The 13,132-nt window shown below is 36.6% G+C and overlaps 1 non-coding gene across 1 annotated transcript; it reads right to left on the bottom strand.

Moving 5' to 3' along the window:
- Positions 1 to 2,477: 2,477 nt before the first annotated feature.
- LOC113864030 lies at positions 2,478 to 2,584 on the bottom strand. The gene has a single exon (XR_003504638.1). It is a non-coding gene; the product is annotated as a small nucleolar RNA R71 (small nucleolar RNA).
- Between the last annotated feature and the right edge of the window lie 10,548 nt (positions 2,585 to 13,132).

Genomic DNA, 13,132 nt, shown 5'->3' with positions numbered 1-13,132 from the left:
ATGCCTGAGACGAGTTTCGCACGTCTTCCTTTGCCAGTAAGCAAAAGCGGACTGATGAATCCATATTTTTACTGATATTTTAGCATAATTCTAGCTCATTTAATAAGAAAAATATATGAAGAAAGCAGAAAAACTCAGAAAAAGAGAATGATTGAAAGTTTTAATTCAATTTGTAGTTATTTTCGCATTTGTAGAATTTATACTTAGTTCTTAAGGAATTTATCTTGTTTTGAAGGAATAAGCTGAGCAAAAGTCATGGAAATGGAGAATCAATGGGAAGGAAGAGGAAGAATGGCAATGCTGGACTCCAAAATACAAGAATTATGGGTTGCAGCCTGTGCGTTATCACTATTGTTAGTGAAAGTGAGCGTTGCCAGTGTGCGTTATCACTTTCGCTGGCGAAAGTGAACGTTCCAGAGAGACTTCATTCCTGATGAGCTGCGCGTTGTCACTTTCGCCAACGAAAGTGAGCGTTCCAGAGGCACTTGTATCAGGACAGCTTGCGCGTGGTTACTATTACTCACGAAAGTGATCACGCGCAGCCCTTGACCTCCTGCGTTGCCACTATTATGAATAAAAGTGAATGTTCCAGAGAAGCCTTCAACTCTGCAAGTTGCGCGTGGTTACTCTTGCTCTTGAAAGTGAACACGCGCACTACATAAAGCTTCTGCGTGGTTACTCTTGTGAAGAAAAGTGACAACGCGCAGAACTGGGTTTCTATAAATACTGATTGAAGCGCGAAACTGGGATCTTTTGCTCATTTTCTGTTTTGTTAGTTAGAGTCTCGTTGAGAGAGAGTGGAGAGAAGATTGGGGTCGAAGCTTGAAGCTCCAAGAAGAGGGATCGGATTGGAGCTCGTGGCCATGGCTGCTCTGCATTCTTCTTCATCTTCTTCTTCTTCTTTCTCTGTTTTTGTTGCAATGTGTGCTTAATTTCCCATAGTTAGGGGTTTATGGAACTCGAATTGATGTATTGATTCGACTTTATCTTCTGAACTTTAAGTTCTTGGATTAATTGAGTTGTTAATTCTGCTTTTCATGCAATCTCTGAATGGAAATTCATTTGATTAATCAAGAGGAATCTTTACCAATGGGAATTGGATTGTTTGCTCCGATCTGAATTGGCAACCAGAGTTTAGGGATTTCTTAGGGATAAGGAGACCTAATTCTGCAATCTTATAGTTCTAATTCTTAATGCAACCTGAAATTGAATCTCACCTAAGGGATTAGGGAGGTTTAGTGGATTGTTAGGGTCAATGAGTTAAGGAATTAACCTTTGGCTAGATATATGTGAAACTGATTGTCAATTATTCAATTGCTTGAATGTTCAGAGGATTTAATTGGATTGATATTGATATTCTTGTGAAGTAAATTCCTAACTATCCTTCATTGCTATTTCATTTTATCACAAATCTTATACTCTGTTTCTCTGCAAGTTCTTTGCTTTAATTGCTTTGGTTTATTGCTGTTATATGTTACAAATCTCCTTCAAAAATTCGTATGGCTCAAATGGTTATAATTCTGTGAAGTGGTACTTGAAACCTAAATTCCCTGTGGAGACGATATTCTGATCTTAAATTTACTCATCACTTGCTGCAATCCTAGTGCACTTGCTAGTGTTAGATTGCAAACAACAAGTTTTTGGCGCCGTTGCCGGGGAAATTAGAGTTTCAATATCATTAGTAACATAAGAATAGCTAGATTGAGTATTTTGTTCTCTGAATTTCTGTAGTAGTAATCTGTAGTTAGACATTTTGTCCATTCTGCATAATTCTGCAACTTTTTAACTTTGTTTCAATTACTTTTACTGATAATTACTGCATAATTTTCGTGGTGCAGTTCTGAATACTAACTTGTAGTTTACTTTTGCTTTATTTTGAATTGTATATGCGTGGCAAAAACAAAAACAAATCAACTCTAGTCTTTGATCCTGACATAGACATAACCTTAAGAAGATTGAGAAAAGAGTCTAGAGCAGAAAAAGCCATAGGGAGTGATAGTGAGTTAGAAGCTGTCCATTCTCCAGAATCTCAGAGTAATCCTAGAGTGAAAAGAACACCTACATCTTTGAGACAACTAAATTCAGAAATAGAGATGGCAGAACAGAACAGATTTAGAACATTAGGGGACTATGCTATTCCTAACATGCAAGGTTTTAACTCTTCTATAATCAGGCCAACTATTCAAGCCAACCATTTTGAGATTAAACCTGCTTTATTACACTTAGTCCAACAAGATCAGTTTTCTGGTGGAAATTCTGATGATCCTAACTTACATATTTCAAATTTTCTACAGCTATGTGACACCATAAGAATAAATGGGGTTAGTGAAGAAGCCATCAGACTGAGACTATTTCCTTTTTCCTTGAGAGATAGAGCAAAATGCTGGTTACAAGCTCAACCACAAGGAAGCATCACAACCTGGACAGAACTTGTGAATAAGTTTTTAACCAAGTACTTCCCTCCATCCAAAGCTGCTAAGTTGAGAGGAGAAATTACATCCTTTGTGCAGCAAGAAGGAGAATCATTGTATGAAGCTTGGGAAAGATACAAAGAACTGCTTAGAAGGTGTCCACATCATTGTATTCCAGATTGGATGCAATTGGAAACTTTTTATAATGGGATGAATGCAGTAACAAGAACAATGGTTGATGCTGCTGCTGGAGGTTCATTAAATACAAAGTCCTTAGAAGAAGCTCAAAGGATTATTGACATGATGGCATCTTCAATGTATCAGAATTCAAACTCAAGGAATCAAGGAAGAAACTCTGGTCATGAAGCTAAAGTTCTGGAAACTATTCTTGCACAAAATCAGCTACAAAATCAAATGTTTTCAGAACAATTAGCTGCCTTAACACAACAAATCAACAATCTGCAAACAGGGAGTATGCCTACCAGTCAGCTAAGTTGTGATTTTTGTGGAGGAAACCATGCGAATGGTGCATGTGAGGCATCCACAAGTGAACCACAAGAGCAAGTGAATTATATGAATAATTTTCAGAGACAACAACCATCATATCCCCCTGGATTTCAATTTTGAATAATAGAACTCAGCAGTATTCTAATTGGAATAATCAATATTCTGCTGCAAAGAATTCTAATTCAAATTTGCCTTTTTCTAATGCAGGTCCAGCAACACAACAGCCTTATTTTCAGAGGAATTCATCCACTCAACCTCAAGGAAATCAGAAATTTTCTAGACCTATGAATGAGAGGTTGACTGAGATGGAAGAAACTATGCTGCAATTCATGAAGGTGACTCAAACAAGCTTCAAAAACCAAGAAGCTTCCATGAAGAAACTAGAACACAGATCGGACAATTAGCTGAACAATTATCCAGCAGGGATGAAGGAAGATTTCCAAGCAATACAGTAGTCAATCCTAAAGAGCAATGTCAAGCCATAACTACAAGGAGTGGAGCTGTAGTTGCAAGCCCTAAACTAGCAGAAAAGAAATGAATGATGCAGTAGAAAGAAATATTGAACAAGATCTGCAACAAGGAAATTTTAAGTATTGAAGAAAGACCATTCAGAAGAAAAAGAAAAAGTTCCCATGAATTCTGAAAGGAAAACCAAAAAGCAACTCTTTGAAGAAGCTTGTAAGCCAATAGACCCAGAAAAATACAAGAGGCTGCCTTATCCTCAAAGAGTCCAAAATCCTAAACAAGAGGAACAATTTGAAAGGTTTATGAATGTCTTTAAGAAATTACAAATTAACATTCCTTTTGCAGAAGCTTTGGAGCAAATGCCTTCATATGCAAAGTTCATGAAAGAACTACTTTCCAGAAAAAGGAAGCTAGAGCATGACAAAACAGTACCTTTGACAGAGGAAGTGCAGTGCCATTCTCAAGAGAAAGCTTCCTCAAAAGTTGAAAGATCCTGGATCATTTAGCATTCCTTGTGAAATAGGAAACTGCACTGTGGGAAGAGCATTGTGTGACTTGGGAGCAAGCATAAATCTGATGCTATTAGCGTTCTGCAGAAACTTGGAATAGAGGAAGTGAAGCCTACCAACATTACACTGCAGCTATCTGATAGATCATACACTTATCCATATGGAGTTGTTGAAGATTTATTAGTTAAAGTTGATAAGTTCATTTTTCCTACAGATTTTGTAATTCTGGACATGGAGGTGGATTCCAACATTCCTTTGATCCTAGGGAGGCCATTTCTTGCAACTGGAAGAGCTTTAATAGATGTGCAAAAAGGTGAACTTATGCTTCGAGTTCAAGATGAGAAGGTAATATTTAATGTGTTTGAAGCTTTAAAATATCCAGTTGAAGATAATACATGTATGAAGATAGATATACAGGATACTTTCATTACACAACATTATATGAAAGAATTTGATGAAATTGCTGTGTTAGAAGAGATAATATCTGCAGGGAATGACAAATCTGAAACTCTGAATGAAGAAGATATCATGGAAGTGCAGCAGTAACTAGAAGCTCTGCCAATTCAAAAACCTGCAGAAAATATAGTGAAAGAAGAGCTGAAAAAGGATGCTAAAGAAGAAGAAAAGCAAAGGTTAGAACTGAAACAACTCCCTTCACACTTGCGGTATGCATTTCTGGATGAGAATCATGAAAACCAGTCATCATCAACAATGAACTTAAGGAAGAACAAGAGGAAAAATTGCTCAGAATTTTGAGAGAACACAAATCTGCAATTGGCTGGAGTATTGCAGATCTGAAAGGTATAAATCCTCATTTTGTAAGCACAGAATTTTATTTGAAGAGAATTTCAAACCTGTTGTGCAGCCACAAAGGAGGTTAAACCCAGCCATGAAAGAGGTAGTTAAAAAAGAGGTCATAAAGCTGTTAGATGCAGGAATAATATACCCAATTTCTGACAGCAATTGGGTAAGTCCAGTCCAAGTTGTTCCAAAGAAAGGTGGTATGATAGTTGTACCTAATGAAAAGAATGAACTTGTCCCTACTAGGACTGTGACTGGATGGAGAATGTGCATAGACTATAGAAAATTAAATGATGCAACCAGAAAAGACCATTTCCCACTACCATTTGCAGATCAAATGTTAGAAAGACTTGCTGGACATTCATTTTATTGTTTTCTTGATGGGTATTCAGGATATAATCAAATAGCTGTAGATCCTTTAGATCAAAAGAAAACTGCATTTACATGTCCATTTGGAGTCTTTGCATATAGGAGAATGCCATTTGGTTTGTGTAATGCCCCTGCCACTTTCCAAAGATGCATGCTTTCTATTTTTTCTGATATGGTAGAAAACATCATAGAAGTGTTCATGGACGATTTCTCTGTTTTTGGTGATTCTTTTGATGATTGTTTAGCTAATCTATCCACTGTTTTGCAGAGATGTCAAGATACTAACCTTGTGTTAAATTGGGAGAAGTGCCATTTCATGGTACAAGAAGGCATTGTCCTTGGTCATAAAATTTCAGAGAAAGGAATGGAGGTGGACCAAGCTAAAATAGAAGTCATTAGTAAATTGCCTCCACCTGTCAATGTTAAGGGAGTTAGAAGTTTTCTAGGACATGCTGGTTTTTATAGAAGATTCATAAAAGATTTTTCCAAGATTGCTAAACCCTTGAGTAATTTACTTGTAAAAGATGCAGATTTCATATTTGATGATAACTGTTTGCATGCATTTTCTGTTTTAAAAGAGAAACTGATTTCTGCACCTATTCTTGCAAAACCAGATTGGAAATTACCTTTTGAACTCATGTGTGATGCAAGTGATAATGCAGTGGGTGCTGTTTTAGGACAGAGGAAAGATAGGAAATTACATGCTATCTATTATTCAAGCAAAGTGTTAAATCCTGCACAAGTGAATTACACAACAACAGAAAAAGAACTTTTAGCTGTTGTACATGCTTTTGATAAGTTCAGATCATATTTAATGGGTTCAAAAGTGATTGTATACACTGATCATGCTGCTCTTAAATATCTTTTGACAAAACAGGATGCAAAGCCCAGATTATTAAGATGGATTCTACTCCTCCAAGAATTTGAGCTAGAGATCAAAGACAAAAAAGGGAAAGAAAACAGTGTTGCTGACCACTTGTCAAGATTACCACTTGAAGTCATACCATTTGGAGTGGAACAAATTAAAGAAGAATTTCCAGATGAAAGCCTATTCAAGATTGAATCACAGCCCTGGTTTGCTGATATAGCCAACTTTAAAGCTACACACCATGTTCCAAATTGGATGAATTGGCAGCAGAGAAAAAAATTCTTCCATGATAGCAAATATTATGTTTGGGAAGATCCACTACTGTTCAAAATTGGAATAGATGGATTGCTGAGAAGGTGTATACCAGAGGAAGAGCAGCAAGATGTTTTGTGGCATTGCCACAGTTCAGAATATGGAGGACATCATGGAAGTTCAAGAACAGCAGCAAAGGTTTTGCAATCTGGTCTTTTCTGGCCAACTTTGTTCAAAGATGCTAAGAACTATGTGGAAAGGTGTGATAGATGCCAAAGAATGGGGAATATATCTAGAAAACATGAGATGCCATTACAAAATATACTTGAAGTAGAATTGTTTGACATGTGGGGAATAGACTTCATGGGTCCTTTCCCTACCTCATTCTCGAATGAGTACATGCTTGTAGCAGTGGACTATGTGTCCAAATGGGTGGAAGCAATTCCTACCAGAACCAATGATGCTAAGACTGTTATTGCATTTATCAAAAAGAACATTTTATCAAGATTTGGAGTGCCCAGAATTCTGATAAGTGATGGAGGAAGCCATTTCTGCAACAGATATCTAGAATCAGTCCTAGAGAAGTATGGAGTAAAACATAGAATAGCTACACCCTATCACCCTCAAACAAGTGGTCAAGTGGAGGTTTCCAACAGAGAAATAAAACAGATTTTGGAGAAAATAGTTAGTAGTTCAAGGAAGGACTGGTCTAAGAAAGTGGATGATGCTTTGTGGGCATACAGGACAGCTTTCAAGACACCAATTGGCATGTCTCCTTATCAATTAGTATATGGAAAAGCCTGCCATTTACCAGTGGAACTAGAGCATAAAGCTTTTTGGGCTGTGAAATGGTTGAATTTTGATCAAGTGAGTGCAGGAAATAAAAGATTGTTACAGCTGCATGAATTAGACGAGTTTAGACTCAATGCATATGAAAATGCCAAAATGTATAAGGAAAGGACCAAAAAGCTGCATGACAAGTTTATTCTAAAAAGAGATATAAAACCTGGGCAGTCTGTTTTGCTTTTTAATTCAAGGTTGAGATTGTTTTCAGGGAAATTAAAATCTAAGTGGTCTGGACCTTTTGTGGTGAAAGAAGTATTTCCATATGGTGCTGTACTAATAGCAGATCCAAAGGATGGGAGAGAGTTCAAGGTGAATGGACAAAGACTAAAAATCTATCATGGAGGTCAGATTGAGAAAGTCCAAGTGTGCTTGAAATTGGTTCCTCTTGAGTGAGGAACAACTAATGTCAAGCTAGTGACATTAAAGAAGCGCTTTGTGAGAGGCAACTCACATTTCTAACCCAAATTAACTTTTCTGCATTAATTTTGAATTAACAGTGTTCATAAGAAGTCAAAAGTCTGCACTTTTCATCTTGGTTACCTTGCTGAATTTGATGTTTGGAATAAATCTGGTGGCTGAAACAAGAATGCAGATTGGAATTAATTAGAATGCTTAAAGTTCTTGTACAGTCTGAATAATAGTTATCAAATTCTACAAATTCTCTGCAAAATACAAAGTTCTGCATCATACTCATCATATTCTGTAATTTTGATGCAAAAGATAAATTTTGAAGCATGCTAAATCTGTCATTTGTGGCAAATCTGATAAATGCAATTGGACTTCATATTATAATGTGTTATGGAAAAGTCAGAATTGCATTGTGAATATGTTGAGTAGAAATTCTGCAGAATTCAGCTTTGGATGAATGTTGCATATGTAATTAAAGGTGAACATGATGAGGGAAATAGGTATTTTATATGGTGAGTGTGTATTGGAATAATTATGATTTGTTAAGTGAGCCAATTAAAGTTTGGAGAACTTGGATTGATGAAAGGAATCACTCTTTTGCAGGAAAGCAATCAAGCAGAGATGGAATTCTGAGATTTCCCCTCTGGAACAATCACTCTCGCTGATGAGAGTGATAACCCAGAGGCAGATGGAAAACACAGCTCTCTGGAACAATCACTCTCGCTGATGAGAGTGATAACGCAGAGGCAGATGAGAAAAACACACTCTCTGGATCACCTCCTTTCCTTGTCAAGAGTGATCACGCGCAGGTAAGTATAGAATATTTCATAGCGCGTTACTCCTTTTACTGATAAAAGTACCTACGCTCAAGCAATAAGCTTGCGTGTTATCACTTTTCCCAGCAATAAAGATAACGCGCATTGCATTCAAAATTTCAAGTTCTCTGGAACACTCACTCTGTTAGACAAGAGTGACAACGCAGAATTTAAAGGGAACGTTCACTTCTCACTTAAAAAGTGGGCACGTGCACTTTCGTGACCCCAAATTCCATATAAAGGAACCACGCTCACATCCATTTAAACCTAAATCCCATTTCCCTCTGAATTTCTCTGACTTTCAATCTTTCATGAAGCAACCAGCAAGCAATTTCTCCCTCTTTTTCATTGTCATTCACATTTTTGAAGCTCCAGGTACGTTCTCTGCATTCTCTGAAATTGTATTTAGAGTTTTTCTTTGCTGCAACTCTGGAAAAATGTCAAAAATGGCAAATGGGAAAATATCTTGAGCGTAATTGATATAAGGAACTTTAAATACTGTGAATAGGTTTTCAAAGTCATTCAATCTCCTCTGTTAACATATTTACATCTGCATTATGCAAAAAAAATCTGAACATGACTTTGAAAGAAATAGAAATACTCCAGTTGCCATCAACGAAAATACTCCTTGCATGCAATATTTGAATGTTGATGTCTGAACTGAGTTGTATGGAATAAGTTACTGCTGTATATTGCACTGCATGATTGTACAGATACCATATTGATAAGTCCTGCATTAAGCTGATCTTTAGTCTTTGATGATAATGAATGAGTGCACTGTCCTAATTGTATGTGATTCAAAGAAATAATAGGCAGTATTCTGGATGAATTTCACTGTCAGAAGAAAATTTCTTTTAGGAATCATTAGTAGTTGAAATTTGGTTGAAACTTGTGATTCTTTTTCTGCATTCTTGATGAAATTGTGAACTTTGAGGGAACAAATTATGAAGGCCAGTTTAAAATCCCCTGAATATGGTTTGATTAATTTTGTACCTAAGTTCTGGTGTATCTGAAAAGTTAAGAGAGCATAAAAAATATATATATATATATGCTGATGACCTATAATAGCATCTCTGTGTTAACCTGATGTGCTTTGAGAGTGTGCACTCTAAACTACAAATTTAAAGGTTTAACCAATTTTGACTGTGATTGCTTAGTAATTTGCAATAGTGCTTGTGTGTTGATATGATTACATTCTCATGACAGCAACTGATTGTAAATAGATACATACTGCAAGTTGGAATTCTGCACATGGATTGATTGAAATTATCTAGTAAAGAGATGTATACTGTCACAATTCTGTGTCATGAATTTTAAACTGTCAAATTACTTGCTTGTTTTTGCAGCCACTTCAAAATGGTCAGAACTTCTTTGAATACACCAGTTGGACCTTCTAAGAAGACCAAAGCTGGATCTGCCAGCAACACCCCAAGAAGGAGATCTATCAGGAATATGCAAGCTGGAACAGCCAGGAATTATTCAACCACTAAAAGAGCAAGAACTGATGGTGTCTCACCTTCCTCACCCATTGAAATTGCTGACCCTCCTCAGCCAAGTGTAACCACACCTGCAACCTCTTCACCACCTCAGCCGACTAGAAGAAATGCGCCTTCTACCTCTACCCCTACTGATCATGATCCAAGATTCAGGAGCATTGCTCATGAAAACTATTTCAAGGCAAATATTCTGAGGAGGAAGATTGTCCCAGATAGAGCCTTTGAAATTGCTGAAGGAAACTACCCTGAGTACTCAGAAGAAATTCAGAAAAGGGGATGGGACAACTTCTACTCCTTGGCTGATAATGGTTGGAGAGAAATTACACAGGAGTTTTATGCAAATGCAATGCGGTTCAAGGGAGACCAAATTCCCAAATTTCACACAATGGTCAAGGGTATGAGGGTGGATTTCACTGCTGCCAACATCAATCGAGTGTTGGAAATTTACACTGAAAGACAACCTGGGCAGATGGACTTCACTGAATTTAAGAATAGTCAAGACAAGGATTATATTGAAATCCTGCACATAATTGGAAGGCCAGGCACAACTTGGCAGCTGAACCTCGCCCAGAAACCCAAGTGCATCACCACCAAGAACCTACTACCATTTGCTAAAGTCTGGAGTACCTTTCTATTGAACTCTTTCATGCCAGTCAAGCATAGTTCAACCCTGGCAGTAAAGAGGGCTGAATTATTGTTTGCTATTGTTAATGATATGTACATTGATGCAGGGGAAGTAATTAGTGAATGTATCTTAAATATTCTGAAAACAAAAAGAGATTCACTAGCCTTTCCCTCATTAATCACTTTACTTTGTGAGGATGCAGGGGTTGAAGTTGGAGACTACCAAGAGAAAATCAGATCTGCTCCCCCTATCTCTGTCTCAATGGTAAAGGAAATCTATGCCACCACCTCCTGCACTTCAGCTGCACCTATCCCTACTCAGTTCAGAAAGGAGAAACCAATGAAGATGAAGGACATCCTATATCTTTTGGTTGAAAGGCAAAATCAATTGGCTGAACGAAAAACTGAGCTCCACAACAGTTTGAAGGCAGGAACCATGCTAGTGGAATGTGTGTTGATGAATCTTGGTCAGAAGATGGGAATGACCAAAGATGAACTTTATCACACACCAGACTTGGCTGAGAATGCTCAATGTCTACGCTCATCAGTTTTTAAAGACTTGCCAATATACAAGACTCATTTTCCACAGCCAACTGAAGAAGTGGTGGAGGAAGAAGAAGATGAGGAGGATGAGGAAGAAGATGAAGATGAAATTTCTGATGAGGAGGATGCTCAAGATGACTAGCTTAGGAATTTTTTTTCTTTTCTGTTAATTCGAATTTTCTCTTAATGGTTTTGTAATTAAGTTTCAAACTTTTTGGTTTCATTTTAGAATTTGGGTTTGTAATTTGCATACTTGGTATATTTTGGTTTCATGCTAATTCTGAACAATTATGTTTTGAACACACATTAATTATGCAGAATTCAATCCCTTTTTCACTTGCTAATTGACAAAATTTTTGGTGTTTTGTGCAGAAAATGTCACACTCACACAACACTCACACACATTGGCTGATGACACCTGCACAAGCTGCCATGAAAGGGGGTTTATTCCTTACCTCTTGATTCATGTGTTAGCTACACAATACACTGAAAATTTACTAATAATAGTCTAGGTTATGAGTTGTTTTCTGCAAATTAACTGCAAGATGGGTGACAATTTTGTGAATTCTGTGTGAATTTTTTTTTAAGTTGTTTTTCCCATTCTCAAAATGAGATCACACTTGTATTCTCAAAAATGAGGCAGTTGCCACTAGGTGCATAAATTTCTGAAAAGTGCATTGTGTTTTCATTAATCCACATGATCACTTATAATACCTAGTGAGATTTGAGCTGTCTAATTCTTTTCTTGTGTGATTAATCATATTTGGCTGTATTCTCTAGAACTTGCCCTTGTTCTTAATTGAATATGCATGCTACAGTTTTCACCCACATGATAGAGGCCATGTTTGATTATACCTAGTCAGCCTAAAGGCCTTCCTTTATGATTGAATATCTTAGTTCACCCTTTTGAGCTTAATATCCCTTTCTGGCAATTACCTCATTATAAAGCCTTGACTGAAAAACCAATTTTTACCATTCAAAAGATCAAAGGCATAATGAGTTTAATCAAGAATGAGTTTTAAAACTAAGTTTGGGGTGGCATCCAGATTTTAATTGCTTGAGGACAAGCAATGTTCTAAGTTTGGGGTGGGAAATAGCATGCTATCTAAGTTGGAGTTCAACAAACCAGAAAGAAAGAACAAAAGTGCTGCAGCAAAATGAAAAATTTATGAAGCAAAGCTGTGAAAAGAACAAAAATGTGAGTTCAAAAGAAAAGAAGTGCAGCAAAGTGCTGCAGAAAAAGAAAAAGAATATCAAAGAAGAAGATAGTGACTGAAAGCAAGAAAAGAGATGAAAACTCTACTGCAAGAAAAACTCTGTTTCCTGCATAAGTGAGAGAATTAAGGAGGAATAATGCAGATTCAGGCTAGTTTTAAAACAAATCACTCAAAATGCCTCTGATTTTTTTTGAAATTGCATGTATTGTTTTCCATTTTCTTTGATACCTACCTTAACCTTAGCCTTGTTATAACCTGAAAAAGTCCTCTAGATGTGTGATTAATTGTACTAAGCAGAGGAGATGGAGAAATTGGGCAAGCATATGGTAGAGTGCAGTGAAATTGATGATTTAGAGTGAAAATAGCACCTAAACACTGTTGAGTGATGAGAGAAACACTTCCAAGTAAGCTGTGATCATGTTGATTAATTGTACTCACATGAATTTTGATGAAATATATGAACTTAGGTAGCAATTTTTACTCAATGATGATTATGCAGTAGAAATATCATGATGAGTATTTGGATGAACAACTTGATTGAAAATTTTGCAAAAAACACAGAATTAGAAATTAGAAAAATCTGAAATAAGCAGTTTATGAACTGAATTTGAAAATGGAGGAACTTACCCTTGGTTTAGTTTGATTTGCTTGAGGACAAGCAAAAATTCAAGTTTGGGGTGGTGATGAATCCATATTTTTACTGATATTTTAGCATAATTCTAGCTCATTTAATAAGAAAAATATATGAAGAAAGCAGAAAAACTCAGAAAAAGAGAATGATTGAAAGTTTTAATTCAATTTGTAGTTATTTTCGCATTTGTAGAATTTATGCTTAGTTCTTAAGGAATTTATCTTGTTTTGAAGGAATAAGCTGAGCAAAAGTCATGGAAATGGAGAATCAATGGGAAGGAAGAGGAAGAATGGCAATGCTGGACTCCAAAATACAAGAATTATGGGTTGCAGCCTGGGCGTGATCACTATTGTTAGCGAAAGTGAACGTT

The sequence above is a fragment of the Abrus precatorius genome, unplaced genomic scaffold (genome assembly GCF_003935025.1).
Source record: "Abrus precatorius isolate BTA unplaced genomic scaffold, Abrus_2018 Scaffold3, whole genome shotgun sequence".
NCBI lineage: Eukaryota > Viridiplantae > Streptophyta > Magnoliopsida > Fabales > Fabaceae > Abrus > Abrus precatorius.
Note: the sequence above shows the minus strand (reverse complement) of the source record. Positions and strands in the feature narration are given on the sequence as shown.